The following is a 21,457-nucleotide window of genomic DNA, read 5'->3' as shown; positions in this document are numbered from 1 at the left end:
CGCCACTTCTTTTTCTAATGATAATGATGCCACTGAGCATCCTCTTGAAGAGAGAAAAACTGGGGTATAACTTTGGATCTGGTGACAGACGCCTCAACCATCTACTGTTTATGGAAGATTTGAAAATATTCGGTAGAAATGAAAAAGAAATGGAGAGACTGGTAGAATTTGTGGGAACATACTCAGAAGACATTGGGATGGAGTTTGGGATTAGTAAATGTGCGGTGCTGAAAATGAAAAGAGGAGTAAAGGTTCATTCGAATGGAATAGTGCTACCAAATGGAGAAATCATGAAAGAAATAGAAGATATATGTATTTGGGAGTGCTGGAGGGTGTAAGCATCATGAACAGAGAAATGAAGGAAAAAGTCAGGAAGAAGTATTTTAGAAGAGTGAGACTAATTGCAAAGTGGAAACTGTATAGAGGAAACCTAATGAAAGCAGTAAATGCATGGGCAGTCAGGGTTTGAGATACAGTGCGGGAATTTTAGAATGGTCTGACAAGGATTTGCATGCCATGGATATCAAAACAAGAAAAGTATTAGCAATGTTTTGTATATTTCACATTCAAAGTAGCGTAGCAAGGCTGTATCAAAAGAAGAAAAATGGTGGGAGAGGATTGAAAAGTGTAAAAGATTGTGTCAGAACCGAGGAGATGTTAAAAGATTGTGTCAGAACCGAGGAGATGTTAAAAGATTGTGTCAGAACCGAGGAGATGTTAAAAGATTGTGTTAGAACAGAAGAGATGTCGTTGACGTGGTTAGAAGTGAGGAGTGGATGCTGATGTTGTGGCCAATGAAGTGGAGTTATGTGAGACCAAGGCTAATTATGTGAAACGTATGGATAGAGAAAGGGCAGGGGAACTGGCTGGGAAGAAAATGCATGGAAGGTTCTTCCAGGATATAGCAGAAGTGGCTGATGAAAGATCATGGCAATGGCTTAGAGCTGGGTATCTGGCTAAGAGTACTGAAGCTTTTGTTTGTGCAGCACAAGAGAAGGCGTTAGGAACACGATTGTTCAAAAAAGTGGTTCTAGGAAAAGAAGTTACTGCAGCATGCCGGAGTTGTGGTAAGACCACAGAGTCAATTGCGCACCTTGAAGCAGGGTGTAGTGGACTGGCCCAGAGAGAGAGTACCGCAAAAGACACGATCGCATCGGACTTTGGATATATTGGGAGATGTGTAAGAGAGTTGGGGTGAAGTGTGTTGGAAAATGGTTTGAGGAAGTGCCTGATGAAGTGAGAACAAGTGAGGATGGCAAGGTAGATTTATGGTGGGACAAAAGTGTCACAACGACCAAGTAATTGGAACATAATCGTCCGGATTTGGTCGTCATTGACGAGTTCTCAAAAAACTGGCAGATTGTAGACTTCTCAGGAATGTGAGAGAGAAGAAGAATGAGAAGTGGAGCAATTATTCTCCATTGGCCTTGGAGATAAGGCGTATGCACGGGGTTAAAACACAAATAGTCCCGGTTGTAGTTGGTACACTAGGAGTAGTATCAAGTCGTCTGGAAGGACAATTGAAAAAACTACAAATCACGGATGTTTTAGTCGGCCTTCAAACCTCTGCAATTATAGGTACCACCAACATCCTTAGGAAAACCCTTGATCTTTGAAGCTCCTGGTTTGAAGCCGGGATTAAGGGAAATCCCCTGGAAATGAATCCCATCTCTTTCCAGAGAGACGTTCATGTTTTTTTTTTTGTTTTTTTCTTTCTCGGGGGTGGTATTCTAGACATTTTGCATTTAAGGGCTGACTGATATAAGATATGTTAGAGAAAATTAATTCAAATAAACGGACTATAATAAGGATAATTTAGCACAAATAGTTTTTAAAATACCGATGGGGAGTTTGTACGTGGTCAGATATTCATAAAACTTATTTCTTCTATGGCAAAAGGCACCTCCATCGCGTTGGAAGGTTTTCCACTCACTGACTCTTGTCATTCGGGGTTCGGTGCTTATGGCTTACAATTGGAGACGTAAACTTTCCGGTTATTTTCTTTTTCTTTTACACATCGTTCTACACCTACTAGTTCTCGTCCTCCCTCTTTTCTTTTCACATATACCTATCAACATCTATTTTTATGTGAAAAGCTCCAATCATTGCCAACATTTTCCATTGTCTTCCTGCCAATACCTTTCAGCTCGTTTTCTTTCCATTGAATAATACCCGCTCTATATCAAAATATAACTACTGTCCATGTATTTACTGCGAATATTTTTTTTTTCCATTCAATCTTGACTTAAGAATCAACCGTTGATTTCTCATGTATTATTTTCCTATTATTTTCTTCACTTCGGCTTCTTTTATTTTATTTAATCCCACAATCCCTTAGTAGGTGTATCCTTCTTCTTCGACCGATTTTATCATTTCATTTATTCTTTTCCTTTCAACATTTTCCCCATTTCAATTTCAAGGCGCTACACTTCTTCATACGAAATTTCATACCATTTAATTACTGAACATTTGAACAGTTCTTCAAAGCATGTTTCACTGGTATTTGTTCTTTGCATGGAAATAAATAAATAATAGATGTTTTACCCGGTACAATTACTTTCTCCACTCAGAACACGCACACACATTTGAGTATGGTACCTTTGTCGTTCATATTAATGAACGACAAGTGAAATATACTCAAAGTAAATAATAAGGGTGACAAGCTGTCCCCAGAAAAAATATATACGTAGATTTGTGGATCTACTTTTACAACTTCGAAGCATTGTTCCATCAATAAGCAACTGATCATCGGTCCTATACTACACATACTCTACATTTCTTATGTTCCACCGGTAAGACCTTTTGCTGTTCTATATATCTGTAACTATAATCTGCCAAAATGCCTGTCAACATTTTTCACATCAGTGGCAGGTAGGGTTTAGCAACCATCACCCGATTTTTTCCTTGTTCGCTGCCTTTGGATTATCAACCCTAGTGCTCTTTGAAATATCCTTCTAATACTATTCTTCTAGTACGCTGCCAACATTCCATCAATTTAAGATACAATCCTCCCATGCAAGATGTTAAAGTTTTTCATTCATACAACTCTCAGTTATCTGGTTCGGGAGCTTTCCAATTTGAAATTTCTTACATTCTTTACTTACGTTCTCTTTGCTTTCTGTCACTTCATCTTGAGGTTGCTTTAACTTCATTTGTATTTCATTCCTCACATCTTCCGGCCACTATGTTTCTTTTTTTACATTCCAAATATCATTCCCAAAACTTTCTCCACTCTTCTGATTTTGGTACTTCATTTACGTAATTTGACCGTCTATTAAGTATTTCATAGAACTTCATCTGGTTCAGACTAAATAACCTATTCTCTCTGAACTGTTGTGTTCTCTCTTGATATCTTTTATCGTCGTATGTTTTGCTAGCATTCTTTATTTGATCTTGTCTAGGATATATACGAGGGGCGTGCAACAAGTAATACCCGTGACCAACTTCCCATAGCAGTAGAGCAACGAAACTTCGCACAGTTATTAGTCTTTCTCTATATAGGGACCCCCTAGAGTTATGCATTTCTCCCATCGTTTGATACAGCTCTTGAGATCGTTTTTGTAGAACACCGCAGACATAACTTCAGAAACCAAGGCTGCATCATTTGGGAAACGCTTTCCTTTAAAAAAAAAAACAACTTCATGGCTGGGAAGAGACGAAAGTCAGAGGGTGCAAGAGCAGGAAAGTAGGGAGGATGGGGAAGAATTTTATAACCACCCGCCCGTGTTTCTGATCTGGCGACATGCGAGTTATGGGCCAGAGCGTTGTCCTGCAGGAGGAGGGTACCTTTGCTGATCTTACCCCGCCTCTTGATTTTGATAGCTTCCCTTAATTTCCTAAAAAATGAAGCATAATAGGCTCCTGTAATTCTGGTACTCTTTGCCAGGAAATCTGTCATCACTACTCCCAGAAGTCCCAGAAGACTGTGAGCATGACCTTGCCAGCAGAGGGCTGCACCCTTGCCTTCTTTGGAAGTGGTGAGTCCAAGTGCTTCCATTGCATTGACTGGGATTTGGTCTCTGGATCATAGTGATGGACCCATATTTCATCCTGTGTAATCAGTCTTTTGAAAAACTTTGACTCATCTCCTTGGCACATCCCCAAATTCATCCTCGAGCACTCGACACGTTCTCGTTTCTGAAAAGGTGTGAGCAACCTAGGAATCAATCCGGCAGACACCTTATGCATATGCAAATGGTTATGAATGATAGTGCCCACAGACCTTGTACTAATCTTGACATCTTGAGCTATCTGACGAATAGTAATACGCCGATTTTCAAAAATGGCAGCCTCAAAATGACGGACAGATTCCTCATCAATTGCAGAAGGGGGGCGTGACAAGATCTGAGGACTGTTTCCACAGACTTCCGGCCATGTTTGAATTTACGATACCAGCGTTTTACAAGGTCATATGATAGGGCATTATCACTATAAATTTCTTTCATTTCATCAAAAGTCTCATGTGGTGTTCAAACACCTGTAAAACGGAAACCACAATTAGTTCAGAGCTATAATTTGCCACATAACCCGTAGAGATATAAATCATTGCACATGCAAAATTTTCGCTAGATCAGACAACTGGAAGTGGGTCAGAGGCATTATTTATTGCATGCCCCTCGTTTTATTTAATTGGAATCCATTATTGAGATGAGTATTATTTATTATTTTTTTTATTGCGGACTAATATCCTCATGCTTCTCAATTGTTGCTTATTGTTATTATTATTATTATTATTATTATTATTATTATTATTATTATTATTATTATTATCATTATTATTATTATTATTGTTGTTGTTGTTTTTATTATTACTATTATTATACTTTTAACGATTATTATTATTTTTTTGAATTATTTTGACAAGTATTATCATTATTACTTTTCTTCTTCTTCTTCTTTTTCCTCTTCTTCTTATTATTATTATTGTTATTGTTATTAATTTTTTCCTCTAATTGTTCTTATTATTGTAACCATCACCAATTTTATTATTTTATTATATTACTTTATTATATTTGATAATTTATTATATTTGTTTTAATAATTATTCTTATGATAACTATTAAAATATAATCAGTTTTACAGTTCAGCACATTCGTTTCAATTATTATATGCATTTATGTAAGTATATACATATATGTGTGTATGTATGCATGTGTAAGTGTTTATATGTACATATATTTATGTATATATTCTGATATTAGTGCAAATATACAAATTTATGGGCATGCTTTACTATGAGATTGTGGTTAAAATACGTATTAATTGCTCCATCACATAATCATTATTATTATTATTAATATTATTATTATTATTATTATTATTATTGTTATTATTGTTATTATTATTAGTATTATTATTATTTATTTTAATATTATTATTTATTTAAATATTTTTACTCTAACCATTCTTAAAATTTTATTACATGTATTTACTATTATTTTCGTTTCAACTATTAAAAATAATAGTTTTCCCGCCCAGCATATTTGTTCGAAATCATTTGCATCTTGTTTGTTGCCGGTTGAAAAGAATGCTAATGGGTTTCCAATTTAAAAATGAAAAACGTACAAAATTCTTCTTCCACAAAGAGTAAAACAATTAAAGGAAAACCTTTCGAAAATTATTGCAAAATTTTCAGTTTTTTCCAATGTGTTCCATCTGCATTTCACCACATTCTGTGATCAAATGCGGAAGATCGGTGGAAATGTAGAAATAAAATATTAAAGATAAATAACATCATTTTTATTTCTCAGGAAACCCCCATAACCTTGAAATTGCAATTCTACGATCATGCGTGGATAATCCAGCATTATATATATATATATATATATATATATATATATATATATATATATGTATGTATATATATATATATATATATATATATATATATATATATATATATATATATATATATTGCAATTTATAGAAATGTATATAGAAGTTAGAGTTTTACTTGACGGGATTCTTAAGGCTATTGCAAGGAAGCGATGTAACTGTCGTATATATATATATATATATATATATATATATATATATATATATATATATATATATATTGTTGAGTATAAAGAGGGATAATTTTAAATTATGAATCAGTTTCAAAAGTAAAAACTAACAAAATCAAATTGAGTTTACCATCGTTTAGGAAACGATATTCATTTTATAAAAATCGAGAATAAGCATTGACAATAATTGACAAATCCTTATATTTTCGAATATGATCTCGCCTTCAGCACAAAAAGAGGGTGTAAGTAAGTAAGTCCTTATTGATTTTTATTTAAAAAATTGTTTTAAAGTACGTCAGTGCATATGTGGGCATGTTGAATTTTGGCAACGTCTCTCCCCTCTTTTTGTGATTATGAGTGGATCATATTCGAAAACATAAGTATTTGTCAATTATTGCCAAGTCTTATTCTCAATTTTCATAAAATGATTATCTTTTTCGAAAAGATCGTAAACTCAATTTAATTTTATTTTTTTTTAGAAACTGATTAATAATTTACAATTATCAATCTTCATTCTCAATATTAATATAGCTCTAGGATAAATATATCCATTGAGCTTATTATACTGATGCATAATAAGCTCAATGGATATATTTATATTAGAGCTATATTAATATTGAGAATGAAGGTTGATAATTGTAAATTATTAATCATATTCTAAAGTAAGTACAATTAGCACTCTTCTTTTAAATTATAAGTACATAAAAATAAACTTTTCCCTTAGACTCCAAGTCTAATTTTCCCAATGAAATATAATGTATATATATATATATATATATATATACACAGACGCACACACACATATATAAATATATTATATATATATTTTTTATATATATATTATATATATATATATATTAAATTAAGTTTGTCCATGTATTAATCAAATTCTTTTTTATTTCGATACCATTTTATGGTAATTTCGCTTCTTCATGGGGAATATCTTGTAGTTCTTTAAAATGTAAAACTAACTCCTTCTCATGAAAACATATAATACACATGACGTCTAAACTTCTACATGTACTGAATTTCGTATCATGTTCCAGTCGAGGAACAGCGAGCGTCCATTTTCTTTGAACCACAATTAGTTCAGAGCTATTTGTGGTTGGCAAGTCCTGTTTTTATTCGACATTTAAGTTTCTGAATGTTTCTTTTTTCTTTTCGTAAAATAAAATCAAGAGAGATCATACTTACGTAATATTCTGTTTTATTTCGGGCGATAAGAGATTAAACTTTTACAGAGACTTATCTGAGTTACTTATATATTCACATGTTAAGGGCATTGTAATCTCTGTTATTTTTAGGTTAGAAACGTATCTATTTTATCGATTATGAAATAAGATGTCATTGAATATGACTGAAAATTCTAACGACAGAAAACTAAAATAGAGACAACTTTTCTGAAATATGTATATAACATTTAAATATTATGACAGTTTATTGTCTTATTAACATATTTGGAATACATGCATTCGTCTTATGGATCACAAATTAGATTGACCACAATTACTTGTAAATAGCTATTATCTATGAATAAATATATTTTTAGAATGAATGATATGTCTGCACAACCGGATTTGTTTTGCTGTGTTATGCTAATTAATCTAATTCATGGTGTGATTAACTAATGTCAGTTTGCCAAATATTTCGCCAGAATGTTTTTCAATCTCCTCTTACTAGTACCGGGGTTTACACCGAGCTGGACTACCAATAAATTCTTATTTCCTCTATCAAATATAAGTATTAGATTGAGAAGAAAGTTATTGCAGGTTTTGTTATTTTATTTCAAATGATGTATTCTCAAATGTTTTCCTTATAATATCATTACTTTATATATCATTTTAAATAGCGTTTATCGCTTATTCTAATTGTGTAAATTACAACCGTTTCAAAAATAGTTATCTCTTCTTTTTAGAACGGTGAATACAAGACGGAAAAAAAAAGCAAAATCGCACAATTATCTTTTTTTTCAAATCAAACTAGGCCGAAAAGCTGCGGAAACAGTTCGCGATATCAACAAAGCGTTTGGTTCAGGAACCACTACTGAACGCACAGCACAACAAACCAATGGTGGTTTAAGAACTTTCGTATCAGTGATGAGTCTTGAAGATGATGAACGTAGTGATCGGCCAGTCATCATTCCCAACGATTAATTAAGAGTCTTAGTCAAAGGCAATCCACGCACAACTGTTCGAGAACTTGCTTCTTATACGAAGGTTTCCAACCACTTGAGAGAGATTGGAAAGAGAAATGAAAAACTTGATAAATGAGTGCCTCACGAATTGAACGACAACAAAAAGAAACGCCGTTATGAAGTTTAATCTTCCCTTCTTCTACGCAAGAATAACGACCAATTTCTCGACCGGGTTGTGATTTGCTATAAAAACTGGGTTATTTACGACCATCGGCGACGCTCAGCTCAGTGGCCGACGAAGCTCCATAATATTCCCGAAGCCAGAGTTAGATCAAAAGAAGGTCATGCTGACTGTTTGGTGGTCTGCGATCGGTCTCATCCATTACAGTTTTCTGAATGCAGGCGAAACCATTACGACGGAAAAGTACCGTCGAGGAATGGATGAAATGCATCAGCAATTTCGCCAACAACACCCAGCATTAGTCAACAATAAATGCCTTACCGCATGTTGCAAAACTGACCCCGCAGAAGTTGAATGAATTGGGCTACAAATCTCTGTCTCATCCGCCGTACTCTCCATATCTATCACCCTCCGGCTGCCACTTTTTAAACATCCCGATGTTTAAAAACTCAATATTTTTACGTATATTGCATAAATACACCTTTTTTAAATTTTTGTTGGAGTCGAGATATGTTCATCTGAATTTAAAAGTTAAAAACCGCAATTTTTTCTTGTCAACCTGATAATTGATTTTACTTGCATTGTTATGAGTACTTTGCTCATCTTAGTCGTCATATTCGTGTTCCACGACGTCTGATGCGCTCTGTAACAGCAGCACTACTAACATTGCAATATATCCTTTAAAACCTTAAGACAGGAAATTCACAAGACATTCTATCCTAACCACCTGATCTTTGCCACAAACTGGAAGCTAAATTTTACATGTCGGAAAAGCTGATACAAGCAAACTGCGAAATCATGCCTTTTCTAATAATACCAATATGTACATGTTCGATATAGCTGCTGCAATGGACTGCGAAGATATACATTAAGAAAATCAAACGCATAAACAAAATTTATTGCTGAGTGAACTAAAGATAAACATATGTGAGTAAAATGTGGACTGTGAACTAGAGAAGTAAAGCGAAATATATATACAACCTAGTGTTACTCTAATTTTGAATAAACAGAAATACTCAGTGTTACTTAGAGTGTGTAATAAGAAATTAATTAGATAATTACTAAAAAGTTTGCATAAATTAAAAACATATTCACTCACAGAAATGTTATTTTTAATATACCTCTTGCTCTGATATAATATGATGAAGAATGACCGACCACGTGTTACACTAAATGTCTTAGGTCCCATGATGATTTGACGATGGGCCAGTCAATAGGATCTGAGTATCAAGAGAAAAAGCATACCTGAGATGTTGCATGTGGCTGTGTTGCTTCTTCATTTCCTCAATATGTCTTCACTCTAGTGGCATTCTGGCTGGAACCTTCTTCGTCTTCAGGCCCGCTTCGTTCTTTAATGCAGACATTTAAAACAGACACAAAAAAAACGACGCACGACACAATGGTAATATATGAGAAATATAATTAACTATTTATTTTTTTACAAGAAAATATTACACTATTTTTACAAAAACAATTTACAAATGATAATTAACTTGCACAATTAAAACTAACTAACCTTAACTAGTGCTGAGGGAGGAGGTAGTCCCCCTCCTCTCATTTACGGAGATACAATTATATATGTCTTACCCCATGCTGTCCTAACGAAAAAAGAGATCGGGAAAAGAAAGACAATTATGGCATTGTATTCTGGTTGCTTATGTATCTCTCCGCCTACGGCCAAATCACATCATTGCCATGCAGGGGGATAGTGTTAACAACCACACCAACCAGGGCACTAAGATATAGTGCCAGAGTATGATATGTTTTGTGTATTTTGTTCGAACCCAGAACCCACAATATGAGTAAAAAGTATTAAAATAAAGGTAAGAGAGACATTTTGTTTTGTCTTTCATTCAAAACAGAAATAAATAAAATACTCTTTTTTCTGTTGCTGTCTGTGTCTCTCACTCTTTCATCCATTACGTATCTATATTATTCAACTTTTGTGGCCTATATCTCCTCCGGTATTAAATTGCTCTCTCTCTCTCTCTCTCTCTCTCTCTCTCTCCCGCTGACTTTTTCTCACTCATATATATGATGATTGTTTCATCTTTAGAGATGATCGCCGTCCCGCCCAACAAAAACCCCACCATCAGTCGCCCTCAGTTCATTTTAAAAGGTCTAGCAGTCGACTTACATGGTCTGAGGCAAAGATGACACATAAAGTTAAGTGTCTGTACGGGGTTAACTGGACCACTGTGTGGTATGGTGCCCTTCTGCACAACCATATGCCTTCTCAGACCAGCAGTCAACTTGCGCTTCCTGCCACACACAACACCGTTTGTTTCATCAGGTCAGGGTTAGGGTAAGGGTACATAAGGGCATCTTTCGTGTGACTTCATGTGGTTAACATATCCAGCTGTTAACAGTAGAAAGCGCTCACATGTTTCACATTTCCAGCCAGCCCCACAACCGTCCAATTTCTTCACCGATCATTTTCGCAGATTTCTCTTAAACTCTGCCAATTCCAAGTTTTTTTCTTCAATACCTTGCGACCCTCCGAGACTACTCTTCACCGCCCACTCCTATTCTCAGCTATCTCTTCCCATCTCTCAACATTATACAAAGCTTCTTCAGATTATCTTTTAAACAATCCCCGAATCTCTTCCGTGGTTTGTGCTGTGAGAGCTTGCCAGTCGCCAGCTCACCGTAGAACTGCTGCTTTGGTAATCAGAAGTCATCCATACGGGAAATTTGTCCAGTATAGTGCATCTGATTGCTGATTCCAATACACCTCTCTAAAGGACAGCAGTGCCTTGTGTCATTGATTGCACACACAAAAATACACACATGCACACGCGCTCTGTCTCTCACTCTGTCTTCCTCCTTCTCCATATATGTATATGGTGCAGAACTCAAATTTACATATGTTAAGGACTAAAACTGCGCTGTTTGTTTATTTCCACCAAGATTGGCGTCCCCTGCGGACTTTTGGGGCTAAATGGGGTGGGGCAAATGCATTTTTTTATGCTTCGTTCATTGTGCACTCACGGAGGACCATGTATTCTTCACTTGTTTTTCATGCAATATACTGAGGTTCTACTGTATATATATATATATATTCGTAGCTATTTAAATATTGAAATGCTCATATCTTTGCTTCTATGGGACGAAACTACATGAAAAATTGCAGTCTTTTTGAAGATTATAATACTATTCTATTGTAAAAATTGATGACAATTTGGAAAAACAATTGGATTAAATAAAAGTTAAAAAGTCCACAGTCATGCACCATGCTTCTATTGTGCCCTAAGTAAAAACACTCATTTCGAAGACGCCCCTGTCTTATGAAAGTACTTTCTGTCTCATTTATAGACATATTTTATACAACTGAATTAAAGTAAAAAAATAAAAAAGTCATGTATTAATGCTCGATTGTGTTCTAATCAGTAACATTCAGTTTTTGGTTGCATTTTCTCTAAGTTCAGCAGAAAGCTCTTAAGAACTTTTAATCGTGTTTAAACTCTCTTAGTTGAACATTCCATCTTCCTGGCAATTTCTACCTAAGAATATCTTTTACCATATAATAAAAAAAATGTGCCATTTTAATCTCCGAAGGCTTCTTCCTTGCCGGGCATTTACAATTAAATGTAGTATGATAGCAATGACAGGAATCCAATATTACCTGAAAGAAAACATAACATTTTAGTATGACAATACATCATTTAGAATATTGGAATGACTTTGGTATCAAACTCAGCTAAAACTATTGAAATATGCTTTTAAGCAAATAGATACTAGAATATACTGTTAAATATTGTACATTTGCACCCAACTGTTGACTGTACAATTCTTAACCTTTATATGCGTAGGTTTAAACTATTATGTAAGTTTTTATACGTGCTTCATGATTTTGACCATAGCTGTTTATATATATATATATATATATATATATATATATATATATATATATATATATATATATATAAATATACGAATATATTTTAATTAAATTATGCATATATATCTATATATATACATATATATACATATATACATATATATATATATATATATATATATATATATATATATATATATATAACAACAAAATATATTGTTTGACAAAAGAGTACAGATAAATATCCCATCTCATCAGAGGAGATATTGTAATCAAAATAAATATGGGTAATTGTGAATTTTGCTTATAAGCACATCGATTTAAAGTTAAAATTGGTGTGAGAGTGATAAAAGGATATCAAAAGTTGAAACAATGGACATAAACCGTTATAAACTTTAAAATTCCATATTTTATTATATTAATTATATAAATACAATAAATTTGTTTTGTAATTCTACATAAATAAACTCAAAATTTCTATTGATACTATTCCTCTATCTCGCATATTGAGCTTTCTTTATCTGCTTGGGATCGTTTTATAAATATTTATGCTAATATTTATTTGAACTTTATGTTTGCAATATTATGCGACCTGTATTTCATATACATATATATATATATATATATATATATATATATATATATATATATATATATATATATATATACGTATTAAAAAGAACCCAATGTACCCTTCATAACTTTATGTGCATATAATATATCCGTATTAAAATGTTTTACTCATGCCCAGGAAACTTACATCTAAATGTTTAAGTGTCTAGACCCAAAATTGACGGAGGAGTTGAGTAGAGTCTGCAAAAGGAAATTTCAACTTTGACCTCTTGGCAGCCAAATTATAGCCCAAAACTGATTAGAATTGCATGTTGTTGCATGTCTGAATACCCTTTATGTAAAATTTCTAATGTGTAGACCCATTATTGGCTGAATAGTTTGCTAGAGACCGCAGAGGTCAAATCTTTTGAACTTTGACCCCGTAGCAGTCAAAAACGGATTAAAACGCTTGTCTGCATACGCATTATGTAAAATTTCAAATGTTTAGACCAAAAATTAGCTGCTGAGTAATTTCATTAAAAGGAAATTACCGATATTATAATTGTCGCATTGCACTAGATTGCTTGTGTTACGTTATATTCTTAAGTTCATAAATGAATAAATAAATCTCAGTATCCACAACTTATTAGTTCCAGTCTGTCAGAAACAATCAACATACACTTCATTTTAATAATAGAAACGCGATAGCTGAATTAATTATAAACAAAGGCATTAACTCTTAGATCGCATCATTCCACACGATATATAAGTAGACGTATCGACGTTAATGAAGAGATATGTGTCAAGAAGAGCCATATAAAATGTCGACATGGATGTAGTATATGTAAAAACCAGGAAATAACAACACAAATATACAACAAATAGCTATAACCAAATGCAAGCAAATCAGATCATTACAGAACTGTGGTAACACATTAAAATGTTATTAACTCTGAACTTGTTATCTTCATTTTCATTAAGAAAAACTTTAGTAGATAAAAATAACAGTCGTTTCTCATCACATGGTCACTATTTTCAATCTTAAAATCTATAAACAGGATTTTTTTTCATCTGAGTAGTAACCACGTTGGGTATAGAGTTAATGAAAACATAAAATTTTCTATTATTTTACTCGTAAGATTAGTGGCCACTTTTTAAAAAATGACCACTATCTTCGTCTCGTGTTTGCCTAAGTGAAAGTAAAAACATACATTTTTAAATTGTGAAATTGCTTACAGTTTCAGAACATTATAACTATAAAGGTAGAGAGACTTTTTAATGTAATGTATTTGGCAACAATTTATGTATTGTTCCCTATAGTTCTTGTTTTGTAAACTTTACTCTAAGTTTTCGCAATAATCTAACAAAGTACTTCTCGATTGTTAGTTACACGCATCTCAACATTTCTATCCAACCCTGTGTCTAGTTAAGCAGATAAAATATCGGCTTCAACCCGGAACAATACCCACATAGAAAGTAGGTGTTATCATTGTTTAGGCTTCACGATTGCGGCAGTGCCCGAAGCCTTCATTGTATGTTCTGTCCGAAATCAATAGGCTCCCAATCTTGGCACAGGCCGTGGCTTTACTTCTGAATGAGCAGAAACAAAAGATCGTCCTTTCAAATCAATCAAAGAACAAAAATCGATTTCATTCAGCGAGTTAGAAATGTCTTCTACGGACGAATACGTAGGTAAAAATATCAAACAGGATTGCTTGTTTTCTAAGTTTTAGGATACTAGTGACAGGTTAAAATAGATTTTAACAAAATAATCGTCGAAGGATTTGGGCGCACATTATTTCACACACGGCTGAATTGCATATTGATTCAGTACAATATAAATATCAGGTTTTAAGTGGCAATGAAAATTCATAGCATTATTTTAATCTTAGCGTGTCCTTTACATTATCTCAGTCAAAATCTCAATTAATTCTAGAAATTCTGGCTGACACAAAAGACAAAAGGTCCGGCATATTTTCAGGTAATACGTATTATCTTATGTGATTAACTCAGGTGGTTATTATTCATTAATATTATCAATCTTTAGATCTGTATTTCAAAACCTAAATATAATAATCTTACAAGGCTTCGCCTGGAGATATACAAACCTAAAACTACGGATGAGATTCGACAATTTACACACTCTATCAATCGCTCCCAATCGATTGAATCAATTGATTTATTCTATTTCACAATCACTAAAATGCTGGGTTGTTTAGAGTAACCCCACAACTATACCACTTTTTTTACAAACACTTTCTGATTCCCCGCCTTTCCGACCGGGGGTCCTTAATACACCTCCACATCCCCGGGCAACCCCGGTTACCGTCGGTACTTTAATAACATGACTTTTTAAACTTCAAAATATAAATTTACTGTCGGTAGTTTAATACCATCACTTTTTTAACTTCAAAATATAAATTTACTGTCGGTAGTTTAATAACATCACTTTTTTAACTTCAAAATATAAATTTACTGTCGGTAGTTTAATAACATGACTTTTTTAACTTCAAAATATGAATTTACTGTCGGTAGTTTAATACCATCACTTTTTTAACTTCAAAATATAAATTTACTCTCGGTAGTTTAATAACATCACTTTTTCAACTTCAAAATATAAATTTACTGTCGGTAGTTGATTACCATCACTTTTTTAACTTCAAAATATAAATTTACTCTCGGTAGTTTAATAACATCACTTTTTCAACTTCAAAATATAAATTTACTGTCGGTAGTTGATTACCATCACTTTTTTAACTTCAAAATATAAATTTACTGTCGGTAGTTTAATAACATCACTTTTTTAACTTCAAAATATACATTTACTGTCGGTAGTTTAATAACATGACTTTTTTAACTTCAAAATATAAATTTACTGTCGGTAGTTTAATAACATCACTTTTTTTACTTCAAAATATAAATTTACTGTCTGTAGTTTAATGCCATCACTTTTTTTAACGTCAAAATATAAATTTACAGTCGGTAGTTTAATAACATGACTTTTTTAACTTCAAAATATAAATTTACTGTCGGTAGTTTAATAACATCACTTTTTTAACTTCAAAATATAAATTTACTGTCGGTAGTTTAATACCATCACTTTTTAAACTTCAAAATATAAATTTACTGTCGGTAGTTTAATACCATCACTTTTTAAACTTCAAAATATAAATTTACTGTCGGTAGTTTAATAACATCACTTTTTTAACTTCAAAATATAAATTTACTGTCGGTAGTTTAATACCATCACTTTTTAAACTTCAAAATATACATTTACTGTCGGTAGTTTAATAACATGACTTTTTTAACTTCAAAATAAAAATTTACTGTCGGTAGTTTAATAACATCACTTTTTTAACTTCAAAATATAAATTTACTGTCGGTAGTTTAATACCATCACTTTTTAAACTTCAAAATATAAATTTACTGTCGGTAGTTTAATACCATCACTTTTTTACTTCAAAATATAAATTTACTGTCGGTAGTTTAATAACATGACTTTTTTAACTTCAAAATATAAATTTACTGTCGGTAGTTTAATAACATCACTTTTTTAACTTCAAAATATACATTTAAAAAAAATTTTTTTATTACATTTTCACCCCAAACAAGGCAAATTGCCACTTTGGTGTAGGGGGCTACTATCAGGGGCAACAACTACTGGGGTAATATGTAGGGATTTGGGCAGAAAGATGTCGGTTCACGTTACATTTGAACTTCTGCACGTCTGTACTGTTGGCGAAGCAGGGACCTGGAATGGAATTCCAGAGTCTAGCGGTTCTGGGGAAGAAACTATTGGCGTAAAAAGATCTTTTACATCTAGGGATCTCTAAAGTGTGGGGGTGGGATTTAGCAGCCTGTCGAGTTTGTCGAAGGTGCTCACGTCGTGGGGGCACAAGTGATTGCAGTTCGTCAGAGCATTCACCACTAAAATACTTGTAGAAAAGGCAGAGGGATGCAACATTTCGTCGATGGGACAGAGGCTGAAGCTGAGATGCCAGTTGAGGGCTTACCAGGTTTGCGACTCTCTTTTGAACCTTGTCAAGGAGAGAGAGACTAGTAGCAGATGCACCAGCCCAGATGTGACAGCAATACTCCATACATGGGCGAATGGTGGGCTTATAGAGGTACAGAATACTTTCGGGTGTTAGTAGTTGTCTAGCACGGTAGAGAGAGCCCACCTTTCTTGCAGCGGCCCTAGCAATGCCTTCAATGTAATTGTTCCAACTCATGTTTCCTGTGAACGTTAGGCCAAGGAGTTTGAAAGATGTACTCTCAGATAAAGAGTCATTGGCCATTGCTATGGGTGGTAGAGAGGGTTTCTTGTAATTATTGAATAAAACTAGTTTAGTCTTGGCAGCATTGAACGCGACCAACCACTTTTGTCCCCATTCCACCACAGATTGGAGGTCTTCCTCTAATTTTTCTGCCATTTCTTTAGAAATGTGTTCATTCGTCTTCCTCTCGTGCCTGCCATAGAGTGTAGTGTCATCAGCATATATACCCATCTGAGAGGCAATTTTGTCGGGGAGGTCATTTATCAATATCAGGAACAATAGAGGTCCAAGGATAGAACCCTGGGGCACCCCTGCATTTATATCATATTGTTTAGATATACGTCCGCCGAGGGCAACCTGGATTTTTCTCTTATCTAAGAAGGATTTAATTATGTTAAGTATTCTTCCAGTGATACCGCATGATCTAATTTTCCTGAGGAGACCCACATTGTCGTTAGTTTAATAACATGACTTTTTTAACTTCAAAATATAAATTTACTGTCGGTAGTTTAATAACATGACTTTTTTAACTTCAAAATATAAATTTCCTGTCGGTAGTTTAATACCATCACTTTTTTAACTTCAAAATATACATTTACTGTCGGTAGTTTAATACCATCACTTTTTTAACTTCAAAATATAAATTTACTGTCGGTAGTTTAATAACATGACTTTTTTAACTTCAAAATATAAATTTACTGTCGGTAGTTTAATAACATCACTTTTTTAACTTCAAAATATAAATTTACTGAATTCACGTCACGAAATATATTTCTTCGAGATTCTATTTTAACTTTCATAGCTCAAGTATTTTTAATGTCTTGTTCTTCACGCTGAATTTCAGAGAAATAACAAAACTGTATCTTTTAATCTAGAAATGTACAAAGCTTAACTTGCGATCCATGGTATAGTGTGGCCTTTATTGTGACATCACATTTGACGCTAGGAGCATGGAGATTCACTATCGTATAGTATCACTTCCTTTACAGTGACATAGTGCGTGACTATCCTAATTGATATTGTCGCGGTCAATGAACTGACTTCAAATCATATCGGATCGTGATTTGAATTACACACGATGATCGTTCGTAAGCGATATGAATACGAAATTCAGAATTTTCCAGCAACAGGCAAGTAAGTTATATGTATATAATTACTGTATTGATTGTATCGTTGACAAAAAATGTTGTCTTTTTATTATTTGTTATCGGTAAAATGTTATGAATGATATTAACAATTCCATCCGTGGGATTTATATAAGCAAACGTTTTTGTATAGATCACAATATCTAATTAGACATAACTGTGTTACAAAGTTGATTTAAATTAAAATATGCTGTTTTTTAGTGTCAGAACACTTAGAAACAGAATTATCTAGCGGAAAATAAACGAAAAAATACTTGAAGTGCAATTTTTTATTAAATGCTTTTCATATTTTAATTTAAATCAACTTTGTATCACACCTATGTTCAATTGGCTGCTGCAATCTATAAAAAAGGGACCTTAAATAAATCCCAAGTATCAAATTGTTAATTACATTCATAGAATTTTACCGGTGACAAAAATATTCAGTACGTAAAACTTTAGACTATTTCTACTTGTTTAGCAAATTGAAGTCATCCATGACTTCATTGTTAAATTGCGTTTCAATAATAAACCTGCTAGGATACACATACAAAATGACTGATATACTCCTCGCTAATATAAAATGTGATGGCCTTGTTAATTTCATGAACAAATATCCAGATAAAAATTACTTTTAGATAATTCCAAATATAATAATCTGATCGAGAGAATATAAATCTATCCAGGATCAACATACCATAGTGTGAGAATATTACCAAATTTACTTGTTGCCTGGGTGTTTTAGAGGTGTGTGTTGAGAAAAAAAAAGTGGTAGGAGGTACGCAGGTTCGAACCCATACCGCGAAGGAGGAAAAGAACTGAAAAAAAGAAACGTCTTGCTGTTGCGCATATCGCTAAACAGTAAGTTACGTAGGTTTAAATTAAGGCTAGTCAATCGACAAGATGGGATGATTTTCGAAAATATCGGCGAAAATAAGCGACCCCCCCTGTAGAAATGTGCCTAGTTGAGGGTAACAGAATTAATGTTTTAAGACAATTTTTCAATATTTGTCGTCCGAAAAGTCGAACTTTAAAACAATACAGACTTCGTGAAAATCCGTCGCCTCTGGAAAAAGTTTATATGGATAATCATTGGACATATCGAAGTAAATAGTAAATATTGTTCAACAATACAGAATGACTAGAACTTTAAAAATAGCTATAAATATGGATAAGTAAAAATGTAATAATTCTAAAATATAAGAAAAAATACTATTTCATATAAACTTTCGTTCTTTTTCTTTCTTGTCTTTATTCCTTTAACAGATACCTTAAACAAATAAAATTTTTATCAATTCCCTACTTATTTTTCTGTCAAAATCATTTATAAAACAAAACACACACGTAAAATAATCCAAGTATGAAAATTTTTATTAAATCAGAAATAATTAAAAAAAAATGCAATTCTAAAATATAAATATTATTAACTTATCTTTTCCTCTGTTCAGCAACGGTAAATAAAACATTTGGTCTGTTCATTGGGTTTCTTGTTCATATTCGGGATTTGTTTCTAAACCTAGAAAAGAAAAGAAAATTAAAGATAAAAACTATTATACTTTTCATGTACAATGCAATATTTCCTGATTCAAAAGCAAACAAAATAGCATTAAACGCCACCTGGTGGTGGTTCTTACAATGTGTTAAATACAGGTGCTATAACTTAAAATACACTGTCGATATTTAGAACACCAAATATGGAAAATTTAACTAAGCATTTTTTAAGAACAATAAAATTATAAAAGTATAATCAATTTAGATTGAATACTGATGAAATGTATAAAAATATATCCACGTCATGTTTTATATAGATAATTCATTGAAGTTTATATTTGAGAACGATATCTTTTGTATATATATATACATATTTCTGTAGAAATATACTTTATTCCCTTATAATACATACCAATCCTTATTTAATAAGCTCAATCTAATTACAGAGCAATATGATGAATGAATGACAAAAGTCTATATTCTAAAGTTCATAATGTTTCGTGGCACAAAATCAATCACTTAATTATTATATCAATCAGTAAATCAATTTTCTCCTTAACTCATCAAAATGGCGTGATGTAAACATACATATTTTTCCCCCTTTCTTCAAACTAAACCTTACCTGTAACTCAAAAATCCTAATGGAAATCTATCTGTAAATAAATAACCCCTTTTATCTTGAACGCTAACAATTTACTCCTTCCCACCTATCTGCCACTAAACACCCACATTGCTCTGCATTTGTAGTGAATTCGCTAACTTCCAGCCACTAACCCTCACATGCAAACTGTTTTAATATCCATCACTAAACATCTATACATTTCTACCTCTAAGGCATGCATTACAGCTCATTCCTATCCAGTAAGGGATTTAACAGCCTAAGCACTCAGAGAGAGGTATTTAACAACCAAAGTACTCAGAAGCAAAGCGATCTGCATTACATAACTGTCTCCTCGAGATTTTTGCAACGATTAATACGTTATTGAAACGACACTCCTTATTATGCAAAATGTCCCATGACTCTTACTTGAAAATACCTACAACTTCAACTCTATTCGCACCTACTGAAAACCTGCCCATATATCTATTCACCTAATTACGCATGACTCAAAACTTGTTGCTTTATCCATACTATATGGCACTTATATTTTAACCCTCCTATCATCTAAAATAGTTTGGGCACAACTCGTAGCTCAATTCTTAATACCTACTCATACTGTAACATTATCCTAGACCTAAGTTAACATAAATAAAAAGGGTAATACTCAAACCACATTATCTCCTCCCTAACAAGCCTTCTTACAATCATAGATGCTCACACTGCATGAACTCCACTCACCCCCTTTATCCATCACAATTAAATAGAAATGTCCCTAAATAACTTTGAGGAGTGTAACTAATCAGCAGAGATATAACCCCCACAAACTAACCCAGTTACACTAACTAAGCAGGGTCGCAGAAATACCTGGATTAGAACCTAGGCGCGGAGAAAACCCTCTCAGTTCTGACGGACCCAGTAGGTCTTCCCAGATCATCCGTCTAGGAGAAGGAAAACTCTGAAACTAAACCAAAGCGGAGGGAGGCCTCTTCAGTCTTGGATGACAACCTTCCTAGAGCTGGTGATTCAAACAATTTCACCGGTTTGCAAACCTAAACTGCTTAAGGAATAGATAGGTTCTGTCTATCTCCCGGCTTCCATACTCCTTCTTTGCCTATTAGTCAAGCGCAGAGACACTATCTCAGTGATTCCACAGAAACACCCAGCGGTAGATCTTGTTTCCTGACTAGGGCAACGAACGCTGTTTTTCCCCATTCCGAGCACACCCCACCCCTAAAACTGGACATTTGGGAG

General features: G+C 33.4%; 1 long non-coding RNA gene across 1 annotated transcript in view; it reads right to left on the bottom strand.

The window, feature by feature from the left end:
- Nucleotides 1–21,457, bottom strand: part of LOC145283826 (uncharacterized) — a 365,091-nt gene that overhangs the window by 194,649 nt on the left and 148,985 nt on the right. Inside the window, exons 3-4 of the long non-coding RNA XR_013868765.1 lie at nucleotides 19,543–19,630; nucleotides 9,566–11,945 (exon numbers count right to left, since the gene is read on the bottom strand). This is a non-coding gene — a long non-coding RNA (uncharacterized LOC145283826). The remainder of the gene's footprint in view (nucleotides 1–9,565; nucleotides 11,946–19,542; nucleotides 19,631–21,457) is intronic.

Source organism: Euprymna scolopes, chromosome 8 (assembly GCF_053919585.1).
Source record: "Euprymna scolopes isolate OS-2025 chromosome 8, ASM5391958v1, whole genome shotgun sequence".
Lineage (NCBI taxonomy): Eukaryota > Metazoa > Mollusca > Cephalopoda > Sepiida > Sepiolidae > Euprymna > Euprymna scolopes.
This window is presented reverse-complemented; position numbering and strand designations above follow the sequence as displayed.